Source organism: Moschus berezovskii, chromosome 1 (genome assembly GCF_049115385.1).
Source record: "Moschus berezovskii isolate FMDL1 chromosome 1, NW_MosBer_1.0, whole genome shotgun sequence".
NCBI lineage: Eukaryota > Metazoa > Chordata > Mammalia > Artiodactyla > Moschidae > Moschus > Moschus berezovskii.
In genome coordinates this window covers 144,161,920-144,174,883 of record NC_142460.1, presented here as the reverse complement: position 1 = coordinate 144,174,883, position 12,964 = coordinate 144,161,920, and positions in this window count along the sequence as shown.

Here is a 12,964-nt window from a genome sequence, read left to right as displayed (position 1 = left end):
CTCCAGGGGATCTTCCTGACCCAGAGCTCAAGCCTGTGTCTTCTGGGTCTCCTGTTTGCAGGTGGATTCTTTACCGCTGAGCCACTGGGGAAGCCCCAAGCACAGGCAGTGGAACAATGTGGAGTCAGATTTGTTCTTCCCTATGCTTACATTCTGAAGATTTCAAACTGTGGAAACAAGGAAGGTGGAGATATTTATAATATAAATAAATTATCTCCTGGTTCTTCTCATACATCTATGCCCATTATTTCTCTTTTTCTTGGGTTCTTTTTCTCATTATTCTTTCTGTTTCTCTAAATTCTCTAGCCTTTTCGTATCATAACTTTGTCACATGTGTGCATGCGTGCTTAGTCATTCAGTTCTGTCCGACTCTTTGAGACCCCATCTACAGCAGCCTGCCATGGCTTTAAGGACCACTTATATAACAAATACCCCTCAATCTGCATTTTTAGCTCAGAAATTTCTCTTTCTCTCAGAACTGCAGAATACAATAATGTACACCTGAGTATTCACAGATACCTGAGCTCCCAAGCTCCTGAAACTGTTCCTTTTTATGTATTAAGTTCCTTGGTCATGCTCTATTAAAATCTATTCTCCACTGTTAGGGTTATCTTTCTTAAATGCAAGTGACTTTAAGCCCTTATTTATTCATTCACACAGTCAGTTCGGTCGCTCAGTCATGTCCGACTCTTTGTCACCCCATGGACTGCAGCACACCAGGCTTCCCTGTCCATCACCAACTCCTGGAGCTTGCTCAAACTCGTGTCCATCGAGTTGGTAATGCCATCCAACCATCTCATCCTGTGTCGTCCCCTTCTCCTCTTGCCTTCAGTCTTTCCCAGCATCAGGGAAAGATGATGAGTCAGTTCTACACATCAGGTGGCCAAAGTATTAGAGCTTCAGCATCAGTCCTTTAGGATGGACTGGTTGGATTTCCTTTAGGATGGACTGGTTGGATCTCCTTGCAGTCCAAGGGACTCTCAAGAGTTTTCTCCAACACCACAGTTCAAAAGCATCAATTCTTCTGGACTCAGCTTTCTTTATAGTCCAACTCTCACATCCATATATGACTACAGGAAAAACCATAGCTTTGACTAGACAGACCTTTGTCAGCAAAGTAATGTCTCTGCTTTTTAATATGCTGTTGAGGTTGGTCATAGCTATTTCCAAGGAGCAAGCATCTTTTAATTTGATGGCTGCAGTCATCATCTGAACTGATTTTGGAGACACCCCCCCTCCTCCACTAACCAAAAAAATTAAGTCTCTCAGGGTTTCCATTGTTCTCAGGGTTTCCATTGTTTTCCCATTTATTTGCCATGAAGTGGTGGGACCAGATGCCATGATCTTAGTTTTTTGAGCATTGAGCTTTAAGCCAGGTTTTTCACTTTCCTCTTTCAATTTCATCAAGAGTCTCTTTAGTTCTTCACTTTCTGCCATAAGGGTAGTGTCATCTGCATTTCTGAGGTTATTGAAATTTCTCCCGGCAATCTTGATTCCAGCTTGTGCTTCATTCAGCCCGGCATTTCGCATGATGTACCCTGCATATAAGTTAAATAAGCAGGGTGACAATATATAGCCTTGACGTACTCCTTTTCCTATTTGGAACCAGTCTATTGTCCATGTCCGGTTCTAACTGTTGCTTCTTGACCTGCATACAGATTTCTCAGGAGGCAGGTCAGGTGGTCTGGTATTCCCATCCCTTTAAGAAACTTCCGCAGCTTGTCATGATCCACACAGTCAAAGGCTTTGGCGTAGTCAGTAAAGCAGAAGTAGATGATTTTCTGGAACTCTCTTGCTTTTTCGATGATCCAGCAGATGTTGGCAATTTGATCTCTAGTTCCTCTGGCCTTTTCTAAAACCAGCTTGAACACCTGGAAGTTATAGTTCACATACTGTTGAAGCCTGACTTGGAGAATTTTGAGCATTACTTCGCTAGCGTATGAGATGAGTGCTATTGTGCAGTAGTTTGGACATTCTTTGGCCTTGCCTCTCTTTGGGACTGGAATGAAAACTGACCTTTTCCAGTCCTGTGGTCACTGCTGTGTTTTCCAAATCTGCTGGCATATTCAGTGTGGCACTTTAACAGTGTCATCTTTTAGGATTTTAAATAGCTCAACTGGAATTCCATCACCTCCTAGCTTTGTTCATAGTGATGCTTCCTAAGGTCCACTTGACTTCGCATTCCAGGATCTCTGACTCTAGGTGAATGATCACACCATTGTGATTATCTGGGTCATGAGGATCTTTTTTTGTATAGTTCTTCTGTGTATTCTTTCCACCTCTTCTTAGTATCTTCTGCTTCTGTTAGGTCCATACCATTTCTGTCCTTATTGTGCCCTTCTTTGCATGAAATGTTCCCTTGGTGTTTCTAATTTTCTTGAAGCAATCTCTAGTCTTTCCCATTCTATTGTTTTCCTCTATTTCTTTGCATTGATCGCTGAGGAAGGCTTTCTTATCTCTCCTTGCTATTCTTTGGAATTCTGAATTCAAATGGTATATCTTTCCTTTTCTCCTTTGCCTTTAGCTTCTCTTCTTTTCATAGCGATTTTTAAGACCTCCTCAGACAACCATTTTGCCTTTTTGCATTTCTTTTTCTTGGGGATGGTCTTTATCCCTGCCTCCTGTACAATGTCACAATCCTCCACCCACAGTTCTTCAGGCACTCTGTCTATCAGATCAGATCTAATCCCTTAAATCTATTTGTCACTTCCACTCTATAATCATGAGAGATTTGATTTAGGTCATACCTGAATGATTTAGTGGTTTTCCCTACTTTCTTCATTTTAAGCCTAAATTTGGTAATAAGGATTTCATGATCTGAACCATAGTCAGCTCCCAGTCTTGTTTTTGCTGACTGTATAGAGCTTTTCCATCTTTGGCTGCAATATTATTTTGGTATTGACCTTATTTATTAGACCTTTCTATTTTCCATCCCCTTTTCTGTTTATCTTTCCAAATTCAACTCCTCACAGAATTGACTTATTGTTCCCCAAATATGTCAGGCAGCTTCTTACCTTCACACTACTGCCTATGCTGCTCTCTGTCTGGAAGGGCTTCTCTGACCTTGTCTGTATAGCAAGCGCCTATTTTACATTCAAACAGTCAAAATGTCTTCTGTAACATCTGTCAAAATATCCTCTAAGAAATCTGCCCTGCCTACCAGGTCCTCCAAATAAGATTAATTACTTCTATTATTGTGCTTTGTCCACTGTATTGTAATTACTTCTTTATGTATCTTCTCCTTTACCAGACTCTGAGTAATTGGAATAAAAGGTCCATGCCTTATTCACCAGAGCACATGGCTCACAGCAGTTTCATACCCACGTGTGAAAATCGCTCAGTCGTGTCTGACTCTTTGTGATCTTATGGACTATATAGTCCATGGAATTCTCCAGGCCAGAATACTGGAGTTTGTAGCCTTTCCCTTTTCCAGGGGATCTTCCCAACCCAGGTCTCCCTCACTGCAGGTGGATTCTTTACCAGCTGAACCACAAGGAAGCCCAAGAATACTGGAGTGGGTAGCGTATCCCTTCTCCAGCAAATCTTCCTGACCTAGGAATCGAACTGGGGTCTCCTGCAGATTCTTTACCAACTGAGCCATCAGGGAAGCCCTCATATATACAGAGATGTTTAATAATGTTTGTTGAGACCAATTTACTGAAGACAGCAACACGATTACACAACTAATTTTTTAACTGGGCAGTGGGGCAATATGGATCTGGAGAGGTTATTACTTTTGTCTCTTACCTGTTCTTGTATATTCCTCTGGAATTTCTGTACTCTGTTAAGATTCTTTCCTGGGTGGAAGAGAATAAAAGTTTGTTTTCAGTTCAGTTCAGTTCAGTCACTCAGTCGTGTCTGACTCTCTGCGACCCCATGAATCACAGCACGCCAGGCCTCCCTGTCCATCACCAACTCCCGGAGTTCACTCAAACTCATGTCCACAGAGTCGGTGATGCCATCCAGCCATCTCATTCTTGGTCGTCCCCTTCTCCTCCCGCCCCCAACCCTTCCCAGCATTAGAGTCTTTTCCAGTGAGTCAACCCGTCGCATGAGGTGGCCAAAGTATTGGAGTTTCAGCTTTAGCATCAGTCCTTTGTTTTCAGTAGATATTATCAATTGATTTCTTTTAACATCAAGAAGTGATAACTTAGGAAAGTACTCGTTGAATGTAATTTACAGATAAAAGCATCCATTGAACACATGTTCTCTGATCACCTACTGTCTGCCCAATACTGTTCTGAACATTGGAAATACAACAGTGAAAAAGGCAGACACAAATTCCCACCAGAAAGAAAGAAGAAAAAAAAAAGAAAGGAATGAAAGGAAAAAGGAAGGGAGGGAAGGAAAAAGAAAGAGAGAAAAAGATTTTATTAACAGAGAGAAAGCACTTACTTGTTTTTCCACAGATCTTATGATTTCTTGTTTCCAAGCCCTCCTTCCTTCCTTCCTACTTTCTCCCTTTAAAACATTTTACAGGCTTAAAATAAAAGGCAAATACAAAAATTGAAATATTCTCAGAATATTGGAGTTCATGAGAAATATTGGAAATGGAGTGTTCATATGTACTTTGTAGGAAGAGTGAGAAAAGTCATCATTTTGTTAAGGTTTATTGGAATGCAAAGCATAGAAAATCAGTGTATTCTGCAATACAGATTCCACGGCCAATCTGTGTTTTGGTCTAGTAAGTTCTAAAAAATATGTTTTGCTGAACTACTGTATCCTTGTTTCCTCAGTCAGAATGAATATATGTGTGTGGTTTGTGTCAACGCACTGCTTCAAAGTGAAGTTGATCTGATACTTACACTATTGGAATGTGTTGTGCTCAGTAATTTTTCACTCAAATGGACAGTATGCAATATTCAGTCATCCCAGGGCAGTAGTAACTCATACTCTCCACTTTTTGATGATTCTTTCAAAAGATTTGATAAATATGTATATCATATGACTGTAAGAAGTATGCCTGCATATTTTCCATCTTTTCTACTGGAGGTAGTTAGTTGCCTAAAACTAAAAGTTTACAGCGCATAACCACGTTGGAGTACGGAAACCAAATTTTAATGGGTATCAAACAAGAAATGCAGCAAACACCCAGAGCAAAGTGCTCTACACCCCCCTTGAGGAATGACAGCTCATTTACATGGGTGGACGCCAACTCTTCTTGGCTAGGAGGCAGTTTTTCATAGTGTATGTTAGAGACACAAAACCAGGTTTTCCATGAATCCTCACAGAGGAGTCTTACATTCTCCAAGTAATGATTAATGAAGTTTCTGCACTAGAATTTTAGTCATATGGATTTTATTTTCTCCTTCGTTTAGTCACAGCTTTCCTCATTTCCCTTTATGGCCAGCTCCTGACTTTGGAAACCACACAAACACACTTAGGCAAAAGCACATGAACAATAGTTCTGGAAAATGTAGGCCAATGTTGCTGAGAGCTCTTGCCAGAAACTAATTTTAGTTGAAGAGATCTGACTATTTTCAAGTCACTTTCCACCCTTCCTACCAACCCTGGAACATTACAAATGAAAGTGCATCACAGAATTTGGAATTTGTGACAAGAGTTCTTTAAACCTTCTTTCATCATTTCATACCAAATTCGAGTTAGGCCAGGTCAGGGGTTGATGACCTTTGGCATGTACACCAAAAGTGGACTGAGAATGAGGGGCAGCATTTTGGATACTTTCTTCTTTTCTGACAAATATTCCTTTCCTCCCTAAAGGTATAACTCAGCTCCAGGAGGGCTACATACTCACCAAAATGCTCACCCAGTTATGTTTTTTAGGTTGTTTTCTAGTTGTTATGGTATTAACTGCTAGGTAAAAGGACAACCCCTCCCAAATCATTTGCATTTAAAAGAAGATAGTGAGAGACAGGAGAGCCTAAGGCAGCTTTGGTCCTAGAAGGAGAAACAGGGGATGCTATTTTTAGACCTGGGCAGCTAAATTTTCTACCTTGTACTCTGCCCCTTGAATTTACAGCCAAGATTATAAGTGGATGGTTACAAATAGCATCCTTTGGTCCAAACTCCATTTTCAAAATGATTTTTTTCTATTCATAGATTCAACAAAAAGAATCCAAAATCCTTACCATGTTATTTTTCAGGCATCCTATTTTTCAGTTTGAAAATTTTAATTCCTGTTAAGATTTCTTTTTATGGTCACCTAACTCTAATTCTTTGACCAGGGTCACTGTTTTCTTTTGAATTGTCTCCAAGTTATCTTTTTTCTCCTAATTGTGCAGTCAGTAGCCAAATATATCTCTAGAGTAATATTCAACACATGGGGAAGTTTAACAAAAATTACTACAGGTGATACTGTTTAACTGTTTCAAATTTATTCTGTAATTTCAAGCATAAAATTATCAAATTTTAAACTGTATTTTTTTTTTTTTAATGTGTGTGTGTGTATACAAATTCAGCAAGATTCAAAATGACTTTTGGGAAATAAAAAAGCCGAGTTGAAAATATAGCTGTTTCTTGTTCAGTTTGCAGCCCTACTCTAGATCCTTAAAATTTACTCACAACAATGAACAATATGCTCTTCCTTGATATTTCAATAATTTAATTTAGACTTGTCCAATGTATGTCTCAGATAATTCAACCTTTTCCTGATTATTTTTCCAAATTATTTAGATTTTCTTGAATTTTAATCAAATTTTCCAAAGGTTGAGCAATACCTCTTCCAGGATTTCACCCTTAAAACGGATAAACAGGATCCCCTTTTCATCATCCAAGTTGTGGATAAAATGTGTAAAAGCTTTTAGCTTGAGTACCTTTTGGCTTGAAACACATCCAGTGAGTCCTTCTTAAGTGATGTCTTAGATTATATACATAAGAAATACTATTTCTCTAATGCTTGACCACTGCCACCACAGTCTGGGAAATGAACACTGAATTTCCAATCCATTTGCCCAACTTGAACATTTGCCATTACTGAGGCAGAGTTTGGTAGGCAGAGGACAGAAGGATGCCCTCAGTTCAGTTCAGTTCAGTTGCTCAGTCATGTCTGACTCTTTGCGACCCCATGAACCACACCACGCCAGGCCTCCCTGTCCATCCCCAACTCCCGGAGTTCACTCAAACTCATGTCCATCGAGTCGGTGATGCCATCCAGCCATCTCATTCTCTGTCGTCCCCTTCTCCTCCCTCCCCCAGTCCCTCCCAGCATCAGACTCTTTTCCAGTGAGTCAACTCTTCTCATGAGGTGGCCAAAGTATTGGAGTTTCAGCTTTAGCATCAGTCCCTCCAATGAACACCCAGGATTGATCTCCTTTAGAATGGACTGGTTGGATCTCCTTGCAGTCCAAGGGACTCTCAAGAGTCTTCTCCAGAACCACAGTTCAAAAGCATCAATTCTTCAGCGATCAGCTTTCTTCACAGTCCAACTCTCACATGACCACGGGAAAAAGCATAGCCTTGACTAGACGGACCTTTGTTGACAAAGTAATGTCTCTGCTTTTTAATATGCTATCTAGGTTGGTCATAACTTTTTTTCCAAGGAGTAAGCATCTTTTAATTTCATGGTTGCAGTCACTATCTACAGTGATTTTGGAGCCCCCCAAAATAAAGTCTGACACTGTGTCCACTGTTTCCCCATCCATTTCCCATGAAGTGATGGGACCAGATGCCATGATCTTCGTTTTCTGAATGTTGAGCTTCAAGCCAAACTGTTCACTCTCCTCTTTCACTTTCATCAAGAGGCCTTTGAGTTCTTCTTCACTTTCTGCCATAAGGGTGGTGTCATCTGCATATCTGAGGTTATTGATTATTCCTCCTGGCAATCTTGATTCCAGCTTGTGCTTCTTCCAGCCCAGCGTTCCTCATGATGTACTCTGCATATAAGTTAAATAATCAGGGTGACAATATACAGCCTTGACGTACTCCTTTTCCTATTTGGAACCAGTCTGTTGTTGCATGTCCAGTTCTAACTGTTGCTTCTTGACCTGCATACAGGTTTCTCAAGAGGCAGGTCGGGTGGTCTGGTATTCCCATCTCTTTCAGAAGGATGCCCTAGGCCATGCTATTAGGAGACAGTAGAAAGTGCTCTCGGCTGTGAGGTGCACGGGCACAGAATGGAAGACAGATTCCTGAAGGGCAAGAGCTCTGCTGCTGCTGCTAAGTCGCTTCAGTCGTGTCCGACTCTATGCGACCCCATAGACGGCAGCCCACCAGGCAACCCCATCCCTGGGATTCTCCAGGCAAGAACACTGGAGTGGGTTGCCATTTCCTTCTCCAATGCATGAAAGTGAAAAGTGAAAGTGAAGTCTCCCAGTTGTGTCCGACTCCTAGCAACCCCATGGACTGCAGCCTACTGGGCTCCTCCATCCATGGGATTCTCCAGGCAAGAGTACTGGAGTAGGGTGCCATCGCCTTTTCCAGCAAGAGCTCTAGTTGGTATTAAAAGAATTCAGATTGGTCAGTGCATTAGCCATGAAATATTTGAAGAATATAGTCAACATTAATTTGTAGAAATTATACACCCTGGAAGTGTAAAATGGTAATTTAGTCTTTATGACAAATATCAGAGTTGATTGATTGAGAAAGAGAGAACTCGAGAGTCAGTCAGAGGATTGGCTCTTGGCCTAACTGCGTGGCTTTTTTAGCAGCGAGGAACCACAAATAGCCCAGTGTTACTACTGGTTGACAGTGAACTGGGCTAAAATCCATGTTTATTAAGTCCTAGGACAGTGTTCTTTCCGATACACCATCACCCACATTATAGTTTTCCTAGTCGCTAGTTATCAGTCTGCAGTTCTTTTCAGTGACAATCATTTTCAGTATAGTTGAAATGTATCTATCTCAATTGCGTCTCTTCTGAATGAATTATCGCTTTTGTTATGACCTGATAGAAGTTTTATTAATAGTAGCTATTGATTTCTATTATTTTATTGCTCAACTTTTTACCTTGATCTCATTTTTCACTTATTTTTATCTGACTTTTCTCAGTTTTTTACTTAGATAAATTTAAAGTGAGCGAAAGAAGGTAACCTTCATCTACCCTCCAGTCAGATAATTATAATTTTTCAGTTGTTTTATTCAAACACTCCAAAAATTTCCAAATTGCAGTTTAAATGCTGAATTCTAGCTTTATTAAATATGTGATTTCCATCAAGAAAGAAAAAGAAAATATGCTGCAAGGGGCTCCCTTTACAGATTGTTGCTCCACCCCACTCCTATTTTAAAAAGTTGCTTTCTAAATCAATTACATTTTTTATTTCTTAAAGTATGGTGTATTTCTAATTGTAAACCCTCAAATATTGTGTGTGATCTTGACGAGGGAAAATGTTAGATTTTACAGTATGTCAAGGATATTTTAATTATCTGCTAATAATTTTTATACCTGATAATCTGAGGAATTTTCCACAGACGAACTGCTGGCTTTTGTTTCTTGGCCACAACCCATGTATTTTCATCACTGGGCACCACAGGATATATTCAGATCACAATACAATCTCTGATCCTGTACTTTTATATCATTGCCCTAAGTTAGCTGAGTAGGTAGTTGAAATATCTATAGAATACTTTCCTAAATGTGTATAGCTAACAGTAACTTCCTCAGCGATCAATGCAAAGAAATAGAGGAAAACAACAGAATAGGAAAAACAAGACATCTCTTCAAGAAAATTAGAGATACCAAGGGAACATTTCATGCAAAGATGGGCTCGATAAAGGACAGAAATGGTATGGACCTAACAGAAGCAGAAGATATTAAGAAGAGGTGGCAAGAATACACAGAAGAACTGTACAAAAAAGATCTTCATGATGAAGATAATCACGATGGCGTGATCACTCATCTGGAACCAGACATCTTGGAATGTGAAGGCAAGTGGGCCTTAGAGAGCATCACTACGAACAAAGCTAGTGGAGGTGATGGAATTCTAATTGAGCTATTTCAAATCCTGAAAGATGATGCTGTGAAAGTGCTGCACTCAATATGCCAGCAAATTTGGAAAACTCAGCAGTGGCCACAGGACTGGAAAAGGTCAGTCTTCATTCCAATCCCAAAGAAAGGGAATGCCAAAGAATGCTCAAACTACTACACAATTGCACTCATCTCACACGCTAGTAAAGTCATGCTCAAAATTCTCCAAGCCAGGCTTCAGCAGTATGTGAACCGTGAACTTCCAGATGTTCAAGCAGGTTTTAGAAAAGGCAGAGGCACCAGAGATCAAACTGCCAACATTCGCTGGATCATGGAGAAAGCAAGAGAGTTCCAGAAAAACATCTATTTCTGCTTCATTGACTATGCCAAAGCCTTTGACTGTGTGGATCACAATAAACTGTGGAACATTCTGAAAGAGATGGGAATACCAGACCACCTGACCTGCCTCTTGAGAAACCTGTATGCAGGTCAGGAAGCAACAGTTAGAACTGGACATGCAACAACAGACTGGTTCCAAATAGGAAAAGGAGTACGTCAAGGCTGTATATTGTCACCCTGATTATTTAACTTATATGCAGAGTACATCATGAGGAACGCTGGGCTGGAAGAAGCACAAGCTGGAATCAAGATTGCCAGGAGGAATAATCAATAACCTCAGATATGCAGATGACACCACCCTTATGGCAGAAAGTGAAGAGGAACTAAAAAGCCTCTTGATGAAAGTGAAAGAGGAGAGTGAACAGTTTGGCTTGAAGCTCAACATTCAGAAAACGAAGATCATGGCATCTGGTCCCATCACTTCATGGGAAATGGATGGGGAAACAGTGGACACAGTGTCAGACTTTGTTTTTTTGGGCTCCAAAATCACTGCAGATGCTGATTGCAGCCATGAAATTAAAAGACGCTTACTCCTTGGAAGGAAATTTATGACCAACCTAGATAACATATTAAAAAGCAGAGACAATGCTTTGCCAACCAAGGTCTGTCTAGTCAAGGCTATGGTTTTTCCCGTGGTCATGTATGGATGTGAGTTTTGGACTGTGAAGAAAGCTGATTGCCGAAGAATTGATGCTTTTGAACTGTGGTTCTGGAGAAGACTCTTGAGAGTCCCTTGGACTGCAAGGAGATCCAACCAGTCCATTCTAAAGGAGATCAATCCTGGGTGTTCATTGGAGGGACTGATGCTAAAGCTGAAACTCCAAACTTTGGCCACCTTTTGCGAAGAGTTGACTCACTGGAAAAGAGTCTAATGCTGGGCGCGATTGGGAGTGGGAGGAGAAGGGAATGACAGAGAATGAGATGGCTGGATGGCATCACCGACTCGATGGACATGAGTTTGAGTGAACTCCGGGAGTTGGTGATGGACAGGGAGGCCTGACGTGCTGTGATTCATGGGGTCGCAAAGAGTCAGACATGACTGAGCGACTGAACTGAACTGGACAGTAACTTAGCTACACAGGGAAATGACTGCAAACCTCTTGAATCTATTTTACTAAGCCAAAGTAAATGTGTCCTCAAATTAGTTTCCCCTTAGCCAGACTTCAACTATGTCCACATTTTCTCCAATACAATGGTATACGCTGCTTCTGCTACTGTGGCTACTTCTCAGTTGCTAAGTCAAGTCCAACTCTTTGCGACCTCTTGGGTGGTAGCCCGCCAGGCTCCTCTGTTCATGGGATTCTCCAGGCAAGAATGCTAGAGCAGGTTGCCATGCCCTCCTCCAGGGGATCTTCCTGACCTAGGGATAGAACCCACATCTCCTGTATTGCAGGTGGATTCCTTACTGCTGAGCCCACTAGGGAAGCCCATATATGTGTGTGTGTGTGCATATATTTATTGTAGACTTTACACATATAAAGGATTTATATATAATTCATAATTATTAGTAACAAATACAGTTCTCCACTATAAATTCCTGATATAGCTAATTGATTTTCACAGAATGTTTTCCTTGATTTTTGCTGAACTCTTGGATTGGTGATCACCTATTTTTTCCCTCCAACCATGATTTGACGTGCATCTCTTTTCTGTTAAAAGAACAGAAGAAAATAAAAATAGAAATAAGAGCAATAGACAAACATTTTAGTTGAAAAGAGTGGTATTCATTGAAGTCTTTATCCTCATAACCTTCCCCATTTTCCAGGCTGAGAGGCAGTCCTTGTCAGAAGTTTCCTTCCAGGGATGTTACTGGAAAAAGCATGATGTGGTGTGGAGGCCTCTACCTAGGATCCAGTTGTGGTGCTGCTCTCTGTGTGATTGCAGGCAAGAGTTTACCTCTCAGTTTCTTCATTTGAAATTAGGAGCGATAACAGCGCCTGCATCAGAGCATTTGTATGAGGATCAAATTAATGAAAATGTAGAATTCAGGGCACTTAATAATGATTTAGGGCCTTCCCAGGTGGCACAGTGGTAAAGAATTCGCCTGCTAATTCAGGAGACACAGAGAGTGAGGGTTTGATCCCTGAGTCAGGAAGATCCCCTGGAGAGGGAAAGAGCAACCCACTTTAGTATTCTTGCCTGGGAAATTCCACGGACAGAGGAACCTGGTAGGCTACAGTTCATGGAGTTGCAAAGAGTCAGACATAGCTGAGCACACATGCATGCATGCTATAATGCATTAGGACTAAAATTAAAATTAAAAGAGTTAATATTTCTTAGCACTTAGTACATGGAAGAGAGAGAGCTACAAAGATTTAAGAAAAGAGCCATAACCTTTCCATATAAATAAACGTACAGCTTATTATTGCAAGTTAATTTGAACTTTGGAAATGTACTTCTAGAATAATGCAGGCCGTTCTTTGAGGTCATCACCTCCTTTAACTTACCTTCATCGATTCACACATTCGTACATATAGCAAGTACTGATTTACCAGATAATGGATAGAAGAGTCTGTGCTATGCATAGGATGAATAATTGTATTCAATTTTCATAAAAGATTAAAGTAGTCAAAAATATACACACACTTGCACATACTTTAAAGAAAGGTGATGTCTGGTAAGTGTATGAACAGATACAAACAATGCATCTGTGAATTCAGAGATGGGAGAGAGGATTTCTAACCAGAATAATAACGGTAGAGG